This window comes from Falco cherrug, chromosome 9, assembly GCF_023634085.1.
Source record: "Falco cherrug isolate bFalChe1 chromosome 9, bFalChe1.pri, whole genome shotgun sequence".
NCBI lineage: Eukaryota > Metazoa > Chordata > Aves > Falconiformes > Falconidae > Falco > Falco cherrug.
Window position 1 is genome coordinate 4,199,491 of NC_073705.1, and position 16,802 is coordinate 4,216,292.

Consider the following 16,802-nt stretch of genomic DNA (forward strand, 5'->3'; position numbering starts at 1 on the left):
TGAGCCTAACCCTGTGGGGTCCTCTGTGCCTTTGAAACCCGAGTTGTGTTGATGGATATATTTGCTGGGTGCCTCCTGTCTCCCCTGGGCTCAGGCTGCCCTGTCTGGAGGTTCTGTGAGGGAGAGGGATCTGAAGTTTAAGAGCGTTATTGTTACCGGAGGAAGGAATTTTCGGTCCTATAAATCAGAGGCAGGCAGCAGTAGGGCCAGCATACTTGGGCTGTGTGAACAAACTTCATTTCCTGGGAGACTGGCCTTCAATCACCCTCTGTCATACTCCACTGATCAGAGGTGGACATGAGAGGAGTTCATTAAGGTGGAAGAAAAATAATATAATAGGTCCTCCCCATGCATGCACTATTCCCGACCCCTGGGGGTGGCAAGACACCCCTTCCTTGTGCTGAGATCCAAAACACACACGCACACACAGAGAGTCATTCACCCTGAATATTCCAGTATTCCTCTGCCTAAGCAAATTTCCTTCTAAAAATGGACACCTCGAACATAGCCCGAGGTTTTTTCTGGCCACTTTTCAGATGAACTCAGTTCCACTGTCTGTTGACTCGCTTTGTAATTCTTGGCTGCACTCTGCTGGAGAAGAATCAGGCCCAGCACTTGGTGCAAAAGGAACCAACAGTTTTCCTAGCAAAACAGAAAGCTCAAAGCTCTCCTTGTTGATTTTGCTTCCTGGCTTTCTGAATGGATTTTTTTTTTTTTCTTTTCGGGGCATAATCTCTTCTGTTTCTCTTTACTGTCCTTCAGCACTACTGATTTTGAAAATTATTGGAATTAGGAGAAGGGGCAAAAATGACAAACAGATGAAAATTAAAAAAATAAATACAGTGAATGGAAAGAGGAGATATTTTGAGTAAAGGACATGGAAAAAATTCCAAAGGGGACAACTGTTTACAAAACGTTTTGTGTTTTCGAGAACAAATTGTGAGCTAACTTGCTGTATGGAAACACAGAAAAGAGCTGTAATAAGGCCCAAGAGACTGAGCTAGTGTCTGCTGTGGACTTGCGCAGTGGTGGTACCAAGTGGAATAAAAGCTCTTTGGACTTCAGAGCTCAGTTGGGCTGGTGGCATCCATCTGTATGCTGTTCACATAAAGCACAAATGATAGAAAGACATAACTGATCATTTTTACTGCTCTGACAACACTTTTCTTAGAAGTTCTTATGTTTATAAGATACAAAGACAAACCAGAGAATTTGGGCCCACAGGACCGAGGTGACTGATAGAAGATAAATCATGTTATTTTTGAGGTGCTGCCTGAGCCCAGCTCAAGGCTGGTGGACAGTTGGTGCTTTTCTCCTCTGGCATGGCAAATAGAGGCACCCACGGTTTGGTGAGCTCCTTGCAGGCAGCTTGAACAGATGCTTAGTTATGCTGCTGGACTCAGCTCCCAGAGAAACCTGTGGTCTTGTCCGGGCAGGTGAGAGAGTGGAGGCACTGCCACCCTTGGATCCAGTGTTTTGGCTCTCCGTTTGTGACATCTAGAAGCACCACATTCATCAAGGAGGACACAAGAGAAGGATTTTGCCTGAGCTCAGTCTGGGAACAGGCAACCCTGGAGACTGCACTGTGGACCAGGAGCCTCTGTTCACAACCCTGACCTCCCATGGCAGCACCTCGTCTTCCTCACCTTTGCACAGTTCTGCTGTTGGCGTTTGCATGCATCCCAGCAGTGGTGGCCATCTGCAGCAGAAGCATTCCTTCAGCCTCTGCTAGCAAGGGAAAATGCAGAGACCCACATCCTCTGGGGAAAAAAGCAGAAAGCTGGTGAGCTTACAGGGACAGAGGGATACAATGGTTCAGTGCATCCTCTGTGAAGGTGGTACCAAGGAAATCTCTTTCCTTATGTTCTTTTCTGAAAGACATGGTCTCCAAGGAAGGCAGCAAGGTACGTCCACAAGCAGGTGAGCTATCCCAAGCAGCAGCAGAGCACTGCCAGTTTGAGAAGCAGCTCTTGGATTGGTGGGTATAAAATGAGTCATTTCTGCTTGATATCAAGAGGCTGAAGCTGGATGGTGCAACACAACAGAGTAGTATTTAATCATCCCAGAAAACATTGGAGGATATTCTCAGAAGGTTTCTTGTAGGGACAATTACTGCACAGAAAACATGGAACTGTCTGGTACCAACACCTTCTCTAGAGAGCTAGATCAGACATTTCAGTGGCACTTGATGAATAGTTGGTGAAGGATTTTGCAGGCCTGCCAGATGAGAGAGGTTGTTGGAAAACAGGACTATGGGGTGACTTTTCCACCCTGGCTGTTCATCACCAGACAGACTGTTTGCAAACCTGCCTTTTTATTTACTGTGTGAAATCTTTCTGAATGGACTTTCTACATTAACACCTAAAAAGACAGCTGTGGTGTTGCTAATGGATATACATCTCTGTTGATTTCGATGCTGTTTAGCTTATCTGCATTGAAGAGAAGTTCGCTGGGTTTGTTGAGAAGTGCCAGAGAACAAAGATGAATTAACTCCAAGCTCTGCTGGACTGAAAAGCAAAGGGAACAGAAAAACTGAGCTAAAAAGCTAAGGCCATCACTGCAGAGTAAGGGAAAGAACAGCGTGCGATACTGGTGTTGCACTGGAGCAGACCAGCCTGGGTAGAGGGACTGTGTATAGCTGGAGATATCCAAGGATGCTGTCAGGAAGTGTATGACTGAGGTGTACCCTATACCCAAACATAGCTGTATGCCCCAGCCCACTCCCACTACATCAGAGCTCTGTTTGGGTCATTAGTGCTTGTTTTAATTTATTTAGCCAATTTTATCGCTGGAAACACACGGTGATTTACAACCTTTCCTGAGTGCACAGATTAATAAGCCTTCTCCTCACTTCCCCTAGAGACAATTAGCACGTAGCCATGATGGGAAATGACTGTGAGGAACACACAGGCAATATGCTGAGAGAGCTAGACATCAGGCTGAATTCTGCCTACAGACAAGGTCACTGGAAAGCTACCACCCATGCTCAAAACCTCACCTGGAGAGAAAACCCAGCCTCACCACAGGGCGGAATGCACAGCAAAATGCACAGACCAGCCCAAGGGGCGCATCTGGCTGCAGCGTGCAGTCTGAATGCCGATTCCTCTGGGGAGCTGGCATCTGCCCGCCAGAAAGAGAGAGACACCCCGGCCTCCTGCCTGTTATGCCATTGATCTTGTGTGTGCCCGCGAAGCCCCTTCTGCCTGCTTAGATTGCTCCTGCCCTTGAAAGGAAGAGCAGCTTCTTACTGTGTCAAATTTTGGGGCTGACCCTGCTTTAGGTGGAGGCTAGTCTAGACACCTCCCAGGGTCTCTTCCAACCTGAACTTTTCTGTGACTGTGAGGCACTCTGCTCTTAGTGCAACAGGACCCCGCTTGTAACTCAGTCCCAGGAAGAGCTGTAGAAACTGTCCCTAAGGCAAAGGACTTGCCTGCCAGCTTCAGAAGGCTTTATCATTAGAGACTAAATATAACCAACAAGACTTTGGGGGGAAAAAGAAATAAATCTGGTTATATCTTCCTCTATTTATTTTGGGTTTGTCTGTTTTTCTTTTCCCAAGCCACCACTGTTTTCCCCTTCCTTTCGCTGGTTCTGTGGCAGCGGCTTCTGCAGTACCAGCCCATGCTGGTGTGAGCTGAGCCCTGGGCTCTGCCTGGGAAGGAGCTGCCTCTTTGCCCAGGGCTCGTGCAGTGCTGGGGGCACCGTGCCACCACGGGGGCTGGAGGTCCTGCCGGCGGGCAGACACTGCGCATGGGTGAACCAAGCACTCAGCATGGCGTGGTAAATCCCTGCAGATGCAGGTGCCTGCAGGGAAGAGGAGGGGTGGAAGGGCCTTTCTGAAGGCCACCAAATCAAAACCCCGCTCCAGCGCACTTACCAGGAATGGCAGAGATTGTGCTGTGTGCCTGTGACACTTGGTGCACCACCCCTCTTGCACTTCCAGGCAGCTGCCTCCCTGCAAGTACTCTTGAAGATTTGGATTTTAAAACAAGCACCAAGTATTCAAACTCATTCTTTCAAAATCTAAGGGAAGAGAGACGGCAAAAATGTGCTGATAATTCTCTCACGTTTCCCTGTTTGTTTTTGTGGGGGTTTTTTTAGCTTACTGAAACCTTTTCCCCCTCCAGTTCTCAAAAGTCAAAAATACTTTTGCTCTTTAGATGGAAGAAGATTCAGTTTTTGAGAAAACTTTGTAAAAAATTTTAGCAAACTTGGGGTCCTTTGTATCTCCACAGGCATTTTAAAAATTATCCTTGCCAGATACGTTCTGATGAAGGTGAACATGGTAAACCCCACCTTACAAGCAAGAAAACTGAGTCACAGACAGATGAATCCGAGCACCGGGCTCCTGCCACTCTGGGGCATCTTCTTTTTTACTGCAGAGTCCCGTAATCAGCTACACAGTGTGCTCTGATCTGGTTGTAAAGGGGCTGCTAATAACCTGACTGCTTCCACTCTGCTGACCCATACCCATCACCTTGCTGAAGGAGGCCCACAGGGAGCTGAGAGACCCTTCGGTTGCCCCAAAGCACCATGTAGGCAGCGCAGAGCTGTGAATACCAGCATCACCAGAGAGGAGAGTGTTCACCACTGCCATTCAGTGACGACCTTGCCACACCTGCTTGCTGTCATGCTCTCCTGCTGACCAGCCTGGTCTTGCTTCTCTCCCGACACCCCATCTGTGAGCACCTCGGACTATACCAGAAGCTCTATGGAAAGTCTGGATGTGACTCCTGAGGCAGCCCAGCAACTCCTTGGGGTTTGCTGGTCTCCTGGTGCTTTCCTGTGCCCCAGGGCACCTGGTCACAGCCCACCAGCTCTGTGTGTGCCAGCTGCCTTCCCAGCAGCTGCAGCTCACCGCTACCACGGGGCATATGCCCACAGCAATGGTATAGCCTCTTGACTAATACCACTGTGATTTGCTCTCCCACTCAGGTTCCAGTGACAGCGTTGTCCCAGCAGATTGCCCGTGGCTCTCCACAGAGCTCATGGCTGTGGCAGTGCCCACATGGATGCCTCTAAGGACAGTTTCTAGCACTCAGTTCAAGAAATCATTGAGGAATCCAGTTTCTCTTCACTCAGGCAGAGCCTGTGCTCTCCTGGGAGTGTCTCGTCTTGGCCAGCAGCTCTTCCTTCCCATTGCTCGGGCTGCCCTAGGTTGCTTCCACCCCTGGCCTCCGCAGAGCCCCCTCTCCCTCCACAGAGCAGCAACAGGATCTGGGGCAGCAGCAGGACTATGGTACATTTCTCCAGCAGATGATGGGTCAGAGAGGCCGACGGGAATGGCTTTTTGGGTGTCACCGTGCCAACCATGTTGCCTTTCCCTCCTCTCCGAACCCAGCCCCGCTGATAGAGATTAGTAGGTGGGAGGCTGGCTCACTCCAGAGAGCCTTTCACATAAAGGGAGTTTTCACCCCACCTGTCCATCAATCAAAACTTAAACTTATTTGTGCTTATACGCTACTTCTTAAGTAGAGAAAATAAAAACCGGGTTTAGGAGAGTGCAAATATTTAACAATAAAAAAACCACATTAATTTACCCTTTTTCATTTCTACAGAAGGAACCTTAATGGAGTCACATGACTCTTATTCTAAGTGATAAACCACAGGTCATAAAGCACCACTTTATCACTCTGCACAAGCAGTATAAATAACAGCTATTACCCAACCTCACTCCATCTGATAAGCTCAGAGATTTTCTAATATACATTTCTGATTTTTTTAAATAATATTCATGATCATTTCCTCTTGAGCGTTATGAGTCTCTGGCTATGTGGCCCTTGAAACCAGGGCCCGCGAGCCCTTGTACCATCTTCCTGATTTATAGCCATGTTGGTTGGGACTGACGCCCTAATGAAATCTGTGACACTGCATTAATGGGGCTGTTTGTTACCACTGGAGTTCAGCGGCTGGCTGTGGTCTCAGAGCTGTGCTCAGGGAGGCACACGCACAGTCTATAAAACCCACCCAGTGGGCAGCAAACCCACCCTACATGCGCCAGCTGTAGCAGCACCCCATGCAGAAGCTGCCTGGCGAGGTCTGCAAAACCTGTCGAGGGTGCAAGGTGGCGTGTCACAGCTCCGCACCGCGTGCCACAGCTGCACAAGCACAGGGACAATGCCACAAACTCAGGGTCTTCCCCAGGACCACAGCTACACATGCAGACACACACCTCTCAAGCGTGTAATTAATACCCAGCCCCCTGTGTGCAGTCATTCAGTTGCACAAGCCACAGCGAATGGCACCATCAGATTACCTGCTAACAAGCACGTGTGTACGGAGTGTAACCGACACACATCCCTTCAGGTGCAGGAGCTCTGCAGCCCCAACGTGGCATGCAGGCAAACAAAGATTACCCCACACCTCTCCACCATCCTGCCCGGGGCCAGTTTCCCTCCCGCTCCAGACCAAAGCCACGGGACCACAGGACCACAGCGTGCAAAACCTGCCTGCGTCGCACGCGCAAGCTTCTGCAGCAGTGCTTTCCAGTGTGATTTGCTCCCGTCAGCTGAGACATCCAAGTCAAATAGCCACCCAGTCCTCATCAAAACTAATGGCAGTTTGGAGGACAATTCACATCCTCGGCTAAGAAAAACTGAGCCAGCATATATGCAACAAAGATCTCCTGCACCCACCACACATAAAACGTATCTGTGAGACAGTTATTTTAATACCAGTATGCCCTATATAGAGACACATTATTGTGAACTCATTCTTGAAGCTACCATGGGAATTGGAGAGAGCTCCAGCTTTCTGTGATCGTGGGTTGGTACCTGTCCGTGAACTAAGTAATCACACCCAGAACATTTTAACGTACGTACATGCTGGAGTACCTGGACCTATTACAGGCTGGTTGAAGCTCTTAGCCCCTTTTCTTGCCATCAGCATGCACCTTCTCTTGAGTTTGATTTGTTCCTCTTTGTCTTTGTCTCATGTTTCTTTCTTTAAAACTGTTCAGGAAACAAATGCAAAAATTCACATTTATGCAATGCACACCACTATGCAACAAGAAATAGAAATGCCAAAAGCTAATATTTAGCCTTAATTCTGCCCTGGGCTAAAACTCTGTCAGCTGCTATAACCATAAATTACCCATCAAATAACGCAACACAGCAGACACTTTCTTCCAGGTTAGGTATACACAGGGAAGAATCTTCATTCCTGTGTGCTTCATTTTACAACTTCTAATGCAGGTCTATTCATTGAACCGAAAGCCTTCTTCAGAAACATTTTGGTGTGCAAAGTGGCAACACTAAGGAATATTTTGTTGTGCCTATAAAATTCAGTGCCTTTTTTTCAGGGTTGCTTTTGTAGTATTTCCAATAGTCAAAATGGCTTAAGAAGAAATCAGGGGTTTGACCAATTCACATCTGCTGGAATTATTAAATAATTACAAATAATAAAGCACTGAGCTTAAAAATGACAATTTAAAATCAGTAATATTGATATGGCTGAGTTTCATTTATCCTGGAAAGGAAACAGCTTTGACAAGACCATATTTTTTGATAAAATGAGTGTGGTATTTTTCTATCAGGTCTCTTTAATTCCAGCATCATAAAAATGTGGTATATCTTTATTGATAGACTTTAGCTGGTGAATTCTCTTCTCTACAGCATATATATGTTAATGATTTTCTCAGCACTTACATACAATATGTTTAACCAGACGATTTTTCCTTTCACTCAGAGTTACTTCTCTGAGCAGTAATTTAGTGGGCAGTTCTCAAATGACAACTCTGAGAAATACACACACCATGTCTTGTTAAGAGTGTATTTTAATGATGTCTTGCTTGACCATGTTTCTTTTTTGTAGAATTGTAAATAATTCCTACTCTACTTGTGATCTGTCACTGGAGGGACACTAGAGTAGAGAAGAGCAACTATGCGATCAAGTCCAGAGCATTTGCAATCGCTTTGCAGCAGGTGTTTAGCCTAAAAGAAACCACTCCCTATGCCACAAACCACAGAAGATTTCCCAAAATCCTGAACCAAACCTACTTGTGCTCAAAAGATGCACACAAAAAAAAGAAAACAGTAATAGCACATCACAAGAAAAGAGCAGAAGGTACCTGGAGCCAGAGAATCACCCACTGCTGGGAGCTGCAAGGGCATGGGAGTGTGGTAAGTGAATAGTCACAGCTGATCTCAGCGCATTGCAAATGCAACTCTAGTCAGGCAGTAGATGTGCTCTCTTTAATGATATATTACTGAACAGATTACATAAATGAGTGAGAATTTATGTACAGAATTTGCATGTGTTTGCAACTGATCTGAAACTTATAAATACGTTTCTGTATTTACACGCACAAGTAAATCAATATTGATTTCCAACCAGCAAGCACCACGAAAATGGCATTCAAGTGCATGTTTCCAGGTGCAAAGTATTTAGCTGGAGAGCAAAGCAAGTGAATTTGCAATGATAACAGTGAAACTCTGGGTGCAGATCTGGAAAGAATGATTTGCATTGTTTGTGTTGCAGCAGGGTGCTGGGAGGCTGCAGAGACCGCAGGGCTCTCCCGTGCAAGGCAGTCCACAATCGGGTTGCAAGAGAGCTTCTCCCCAGGCATGCACCAGTGAGAGAAGTGCCTCAGCACAGCAACATGGCTCTAATTCCCAAGTGGGTGCTCATTCCCTGCCCAGAGAGCTTTGTTATGTTGGGTGCACAGCTCAACTAGATGGGTAGGCCATTAAGGGCTTATAAGCCGTTGACACTAGCTAGCTCGGGGACACTGTGGGTACTGCAAGTACCAAGTCTGCTCCTGCATTGCTTCATTTTCAAACTCTGTGCTTCATCACCTCCCTGGATAGCTGCTGTCTGCATACACTCAGCACTGCTGCTCCCCAGCTTCTCACTCCCCAAGCCCTAATGTATCCCTGCACTCCCCAAAGAGGATCCTCTCCCTGACAACCCACATTCCTGAGCCTATATTCACTCCATCCCTCGCCTTCCTACGTGCCCTCTGCCCTTCCCCAGAGCCGGGCCACTACCATGGGGGCAGATGATGGGGTCCCAAGGCACCATCCTCCACTGCCTTCCTGCAGCATCCTCAGTCCGGGCATGAGCATTTTGCGACAGGGCTGGAGCAGGCAGAGGGAAGGGGAGCTGTTGGGGCTGTGTGAGTCAAGTCTTAACTCCTCTCCTTTTTACCAGAGAAGGCAACTACTTTACCAAGGCTTTGGTTTTTAACCAAGGTTTTACAATCACATCTCTCTAGATTTGCTTTTTTTTCTTTCCTCCTCTCCCTGAAACTCCTCCTGATGTTTGGTGCATTTTTCTTGGGTATGCTTTGTTGTTTTTGAGTTGTTTTGTTGTTATTGTTGCTTGCAGCCACTAGAGAGTTCCCCTTCCTCTGGTTAATGGTCCATTAACTAGCTCTCCCCATGCAAGGGTAGGGCCTGGGAATTGCTGAGTTCTGGAAAATCCTCACCAGCAAGGAACCTTTTGCCAGCAACAAAATCTGTTTTTCAGAGGGGCTCTGTGAAATGGGGCAGTGAGGGGGCACGGTCCTTGGGCAGGAGGGATGGGGAAGGAGCCTACAGGACCATGGGGCACAGGCATTGTTGCTGCTTCTTGAAAAAAGGCGCTGGCTGTGGGGGAGAGGGGGGAAAGAAGACAGGAGCCGGATTGTTAGAGGATTCAATGAGCTGTGCCCAATGTATTCGAAAGGTGCTTAAGACAGCCAAAGCTCCTCACCAAACACACACACACCGCTGCGAAACAGCACAGCACGCGCCTGCCAGCTGCAGTGAGGCCACCCCGCTCCCCCCGCCCCACGCACATCACACCCCCGAGGGACAAGCAGTGTCCCCTCGGCCTGCACCCCATGCCAGTGTGGCATGGGCAAGGTGGCAATGCTCCCACCCAGGTGCCCCTGGACCTCCTGCCACCCCAAACCTTCCCTGGGGTGCACAGGTGAGCCCCCACAGAGGCACCCCGCACCAGGGACAAAGAGGTGCCCAAGTCAGACCCTTCCCCACCCTCCCATCTCCTCCCCTCCCAGCTGCACCTTTCCAGGTAGAAAACGATTCGCAGCTTTACGTTGCCTCATCCAAGCAGACTGCATGGCCAGGCCAGAGAGGAGATGCAGGATTTTCCACAGACCTAAAAAAAAGGGGGAAGACAAAGCAAGTCTTGGGATGAGCAGGACCAGTGAAACCTGGTTTCTGATGGCATTGGGTCCTGATTCCTTTGCCCTCCCTCTGTCACCACTGCAATAACCGCAGTGGATGACCTGTCCTCTGGTGCCTTCCACAGCCCCAGAAGGACCCTCAGCTTGCCTGCTGTCACTGGCTCCAAGCCACGTGCTGTTGGGCCACTGGGCACGGAGGTGTTGGTTGGCCAGCAGAGAAGACTAGCTGAGTAGTCTGTCATTGGCACCAATGTGAACCTCTCTTCTTTAACCCATCATTAATTCTGGCACATTTTGCAGGCACAGAATACTTTGGTGGGCTCTGTCCATGTGTCAAGCATGGTTGACATTGACAGGTAGGTTAAACATTGTGGAGAGGGAGGGGACAAACTGTGCCATTGCCTAGGCTGGGTTACCTGAGCTTAAACTTACAAAAAGGTGACAATTTCAGTTTCACCAGTGCCAAAATGTGTCCTCATCTTCATCTGCAGAACACAGCACAGTTCAGGCTCATGACTGTAAGCAATCAGCTTGCCACAGTTTCATCAGGTAGCTCCCATCAACAAAGCTGCAAGAAATCACTTTTCCCAGGGAGTCTTGTGGCCGGGCTCCACTGCACAGGTGAATTGTCTTCACCCATGAGGGCTGAGCCCCTCTGGGCCTTCTAAAATAACCACGGGGTGATTAAAAATGAACCCACACCAGAGTCACTCACCGTGGCTCAGCACACAGGTCTACCAGGTGATGCAACACAGGCTATGTGGAAAATGGCAGTGTCAGCATACCTCCTGCCAGTTTCCACGCTCAGCCAGCCCATCCCAAACACTGCAAACACATGGAGCCAGTGTCACCATGTCTGGCACCATGTAGATGCCCACCTGTCTCCCAGTGTAGGAAATATTTACTTTCCTAACACTGCTGTGACAGCCTGGTGCTGTGCCCTCTGGACCAAGATTAGAAAAAGGAGAGAGACCTGGGCTGAGCTAGGTCCTGAGGCCATGTAAGGAGTCTGTATCAAAAAAGAGGACTGAAGCCTAAACATGGATCTCCTTACCTTCTGAAGCAATCCTTGGACTGCCCACACACACCAGAGTACACATGTGACATGCCACAGTGGTGCTGGCTCTGGCACTAGGGGGGTACATGGCTGTGCTCACCCAGACCATAGAAAATCTAGATGTCTGACGGTGCTTCTGCACGGGATGGTGATATCAGAACTGCAGCCCTTCTTCAGCTGAGAGAGGCTGCCACATTCAGCCACAGCCACACGCAGCCAGCACCCCCCTAAGGTCGCTTACACGGAGGACGAGGGGTACCGGGTGCTGCACACAAGACGCCCCGCTGCAGGGCCTGGTGCTACCCACCAGTGCATGTTCAACCCACATGCTGGCGCAGCATGCCCTGGCCCAGCGAGGCCCGCAGGCACAGCGGAGGTGTGCAGAACTTGACACCGCACATACAGTCAACACTTGGCAGCACTTGCTGCTCCAGGGTCACCTACCCCTGTGACCATAGTCCCAGCACAGGCAGCCACCTCACTGCGAGGCAGTTTTGGGCTGTATGGTACCATCTCACCTGCAGATTACCACAGCTGATAGAAGCAACAGTTTCTTACCTTGCATTTTTTGTACATCTCAAAGTTTATCGCAAATGAAGTAATCGTGATTGCCCCCATTTTAAACGGAGGGAAACCAAGGCACTGTGTGATGGCTGACCCAGTGTCTCCCAGCAGACCGGTGGCAGGGCCCACAGGGACACCTGTAAGTTGCCTGAATTTCAGTGCAGTGCACAGGGACCAGATTATCATGTGGACAATATTCATGGTGTGATGCCCACGCTGGTCTCGGTGGTGGCTTGTGTAAGACCAGCTTTAGACCCAGGGTGGTCTAGGACTTGAGGGTGGCACGGCAGAAAGGAGACATTCCCTAACAAGATTTTGCCTCAGAGAAAGACTTGAAAAAAAGTTCAGCTGAAGGTCCTGGTGAAAAGGATGCCTGCAGGGCCACCCGCACCGTGCTGCTAGTCGCTCCCAAGCAGTGAATTCATCTGGCTGAAGTTCTGGGGAAAGTGGGAAAAAAAAAATTGTATGTGGAGACAGAAACTAGCCCCACTGACCACTCACACTGTTTGACATTAAAAAGTGCTGACAGCAGAGAGGGAGGAAAGGAATGGACGAAGGGCCACTTTCATCTCATGACAGTCTCCTGCCAGCCCCAGCCACCGTGTCTCCCTCTGCCCCCCCGCCCCTGCCCCGGCCCCTTGCTTTCCTAGGCATTTTATTAAATAGGGTCACAGCCCGCATTAGAGTCCCTCCCACAGCCCTGGCAAAATGAAAACACTCACCCATCGCCATGACCCCCACCCTCCTGGATCTCTGGCTCCTTTGCTGCTTCCCCCGCTCCAGCACTGAGATCTCCACCCCACCACAGCCTTGAAGTTTCATAGCCAAACATCAAGGCAAAGGGCTCCAGGGAGGGGGAAGGTCTCCCCCACTTTTTTCCCTCTTACATTAATTATCTCATTTAGTTGAAAGGAAAGTCCAAAAATTGAGCTTTCCTTTGGCAATTTATGGTGCTAGAGCAGTAATTTATGGCTTGATACAACTTTATTTCACTCCGTCTTTACACACACACACACAGATACACACACACATACATAACGCACTTAAGGAGACACTAACCTGAATTTATCACACTAAGTACCTGCCTGCTCGAAGTAAAGGACTGAACATAATTTACAAGGCAGGGTGGGGAGGGCCTCACGTGGGGGGAAACATTTAGAAGAGTTAATGTTTAAAAGTTGGTCTTTGAAGACAGGAGGCTCCTCGAGATAGAAAGAGAAAACCTTAACTAATTACAACTGTTGTATCAGTTTCAGAAGAAGAATGCACTGGTAATGAAACTGCGCATGGGTGACAACAGCAGGCAGACGGGTGGGCCACAGCAGCTTAGGCACCCTCCCAGGGAGAGCCACCCGATTTCAGCATCAGACCAGCAGGGTCCGAGACCTAATTCACAGAGGCAGTAGCCAAAACCTCCTGTCAAAGCAGCTGGTCTGATGCGGGACACACAACTTGGGTGCAGAAGCAAATGTGGGTCATCGGTAGGGTCTGAATCACGGCCGTGGCATGCCAGCAATGTGTCCCGCTGTGGCTGGAGGCGGAGGGAGGGAACCTCCTGCCACAGATGTGCTGTTCCTTGTTTCGGTAGCAACCAAACACTGTGGATGGCCAAAGAGGAGGGCTCACCTGCCCCAGAACAGCAACCAACAGGGCAGACAACAAATGGGCAAGAGCAGAGGGCCCAGAGCGGGGCAAGTGGCCGGTCCAAGGCCACCCCGCCAGCCAGCTGCAGAGCCATAGTCATGGCCAGCGCTCACACCTCCCCCCGCCAGCACCAGGAGCCTCCTTGCCTCATGCTGCGGGAGGGTTGTGAGAGCAAACTTGGAAGGGAATCCCACACGTTATCCCACTCTGCCCAGGAGGCCGTCAGCAGAAGCAGTTCATTCCAGGCCTGCCACGAGACGAGTGGCTGCACAAGGCATGGGGCAGGCAGTGGCCCGGCACAGCTGGGGCACAGGCATTACGGCTCTTGTTGGGTATCACAAGTCAAGTCAAAGAGCGTTTGGGGCACCCCTGTCTTGAGGATGCCTACATAGATGAATTGATGGGTGGCCACCTATGAATGAGGACTCACCTTTCCTATGTCCTGCTCTGGCTGAGACCCCCCATGTTGCCACACTTGCCTCCTTCCAGGCTGTGCCACCTCCAGGGAAAACGGGAAGGGAAGATCAAATGGGAATATCCCAGCTTCATCTCTGCATTTTCCAGTGTACCTTCCTGAAGTGTCCTCCTCCCACCTGAGGATCCCTGTGGATGATTCCCTGGCACTTTCTGCAGCCAGCCCTCTTCTCCGGGTCTCTGAGGCTGATGCCCAGGGGACAGATCACTCCACACGCTGTATCTGGAAAGGTGAAGGCAGTGACAACTGAGCAGTTCAGTATGCTGAGATGAGAAACATGTGCAAAGCATCTCAACCGCTAGTTGCTTTTCCTCTGCATGCATGAACTTCCCTAACTTTGCAAGGCATCTCTATCTTCCAGCTAGGAGTCTGAGCCATAGGGCTCATCCAGTGACTTGGACCTGGGTCGCATAGCAAGAAAATGCCATTGAATCTGTCAGCCAAATGCCAAGTGAGCCCCCTGGAGCCAGACAATTCTTCCACTCCAGGGGACCTGTGCTTGATTCGGTTGGGCACCGACTTTACTCCCCTATTCCACTGCCTTTGTACAGGACCACGTACATGGTTTCCTCCGCATCGCAGAATTCTGTTGCACTTACAACCCCCAAATACTTAAAACCATTAGGATGGGAGGTAAGTATGGGTATGGAGAACGCAGGCAAGAAATGACCTTTTTTTATAAAAAAAAAAAAATCATAAAAATTATTTGAGAAGTGCTCATTACCCAAATGCAGATTCGTTCCAAAATGTGAGTGTCCGTTTAAAGTGATGAGGCTCTGCATTGGGCAGGAGTACACCAAATAGCCCCTGCTTGTCAATCCACCCAGCAAATTTCTAGAGCCAACCAACAAAAGCCCCAGAAACTGATTTGTATGTAAACACAGAGCACCGTCTCCCTTTGGTAGGGAAGATGTTCTTTGTCTTACCACTTTCTCTGTAGACATCAGCTTTTTAACAAACCTTATGGCAGTCCACAGCCGTGGCATTAAACAGGTGAGGAGAATAAGGGTTTTTTCTTATTGACTTAGGGATGGTTTCATTTGTAAGCAAAAGGGCAGCTGTCAATAGACTGCGTGATCTTAGGCACCAATCCAGAGAAATCTTAAGCATGTGAGCACTCGGGAGCAAGCATGGGATTCGGGGCTGTTGAATCAGGGCCAGCAACATAAACCAGGCTTTATTTCATGCTGCATCATAACTCTCTCGCACGAATGAGAGGGAAGTATTATTAAATGGGAGGATGGAAAGGGAAGAAGAAGAAGAAAACGTGTCTATTTCTTGTCCAATAATGTTAGCAATATATTTATGAAAACGAAACAAGACCAATGCTCACTCCTCTGTGCTTCTCAGAGAGCCCTGTCTACGTTGTCTGTTTTGTTTAGGTTGCGCACTCTTCATGACAGAGATTATCTGTATTTTGTGTCTTGTAAAGCACTGGGCACTTTTATATAATCGTAATAGTCTATAAAATACACAAATAAAAGGATCAGAGCAAGCAAGTGATGTTGCAGAATTGTTTCTGCCTGAAAAGAGCAGCAAAACCCCAGCTAAAAATAGCAGTTTACTTTAATAAAAATATGCGTGTGTCTGTGATTGTGCATGCACATGAAAGAAAAAAAAACCAAACGTATGCATTCAGTAGGGAAAGAGAGTCAAGAAGGGAGTAAGTACATCAAATCTCTAAGTACATGGCACCTCGGCATCATGCAAACTACCCTGGGCACAATCAAAGCCTTCCGACGCTTCGAGGGACTCAGTGGAAGGGTGCAGAGTATTAAGAGTGACAAGCCATCAGGACTGCAGCATCAGAGAAGCAGGGAAGGAAAACTGAAGCAGAGTGTCAGTTCGAATTGTCGTTATCCCAGTTTGGGAAACGGTGTCAGGCAGTGCAGGGTAGTGGTGGGGAGAGAGGAGGTCTGGACATCTGGGGGGCTAATCCCCCACCCCCCAGGGATGCTGCACCCACTCAGGCCCTGGGACCGACTGACCTCAGCACCGCTCCCGGTCCTGCCATTGTCATCTTGGACTCAGGGGTAACACTTTGCCCCTGCTCCCGGTGTGCTTGAGGTGGAGGAGCAAGGGGCAGCTGCAGCCTGCGCCCTGCGCTGGCAGCGGGATGGCCGGGCGGTGCGGTGCGGTGGGAGCGTGCTGCGCTGGGCAGCGCTGGGGGTGGAGGAGAGGACGGGAGGGTGGGGAGGGAAGGCCTATAATCCCCTTGGTAAATCCATGCCTGAACTATAAAAGGATAATCCATGTGCAACCCTGGCCCCACTTATAGGATTTAGCTCTTAGTGTGGAATACTAATATTCTGCTGTTTGTTTACCCCTGTGAACTAATTTGGCAGATTCTTATGATTCTCACAGGGAGAATTTATTTCGATTTTGATATTACTCAAAGCCTTGGGTCCCGGAGTCATAGGATTATATGCAAAGCTCTGAGCAGACTTTTATAATCCTTTTTCTTAAGAAATAACTGTTTGTTGCGGATGCAGCAAAAAGCTTGAAAGCTGGCCTGCTGTTCCACAACACAATGGCATCAAAAAAGAAGCCACTTGCTAATTCCTTTTTTTTTAATTTTTTTTTTACATGGTGATTTTCAAGCCAGTTTTGCAACTATGAAAGGTGAATGGGGATCAAGCCCATGAGTTCTGAAAAGTCAGCCCGGTCAAGCTGGGCTCTGCTCGTAGACTCACGCCAGCCTGGTGAGCTGCAGTACCCAGCTGCCTGCTGCTAACCCAGTGGCATCACCCTGGGAGAGCAGTATCACAGGCAGAAATGGGATCTCTCCAGCTAAAATTATACATGAAGCCTGGGGAGGAAGAAGGCACAGGAAGAAAAAAGGCACGTGTTAGGATCAGGAATTCAGCCTTCAATTAAAAAGTAACTTTCTTACCTTAGAGAGAATGGCTTGAAAATACAATGCATCCATTCCC

The 16,802-nt window shown here is 49.0% G+C and overlaps 1 long non-coding RNA gene across 1 annotated transcript; it reads right to left on the reverse strand.

Moving 5' to 3' along the window:
* Positions 1 to 1,153: 1,153 nt before the first annotated feature.
* LOC114016494 (uncharacterized) lies at positions 1,154 to 16,016 on the reverse strand. The gene is made up of 4 exons (XR_003560958.2): positions 15,858 to 16,016; positions 10,007 to 14,091; positions 6,822 to 6,950; positions 1,154 to 1,760 (listed from the first exon to the last, which is right to left on the reverse strand). It is a non-coding gene; the product is annotated as an uncharacterized LOC114016494 (long non-coding RNA).
* Between the last annotated feature and the right edge of the window lie 786 nt (positions 16,017 to 16,802).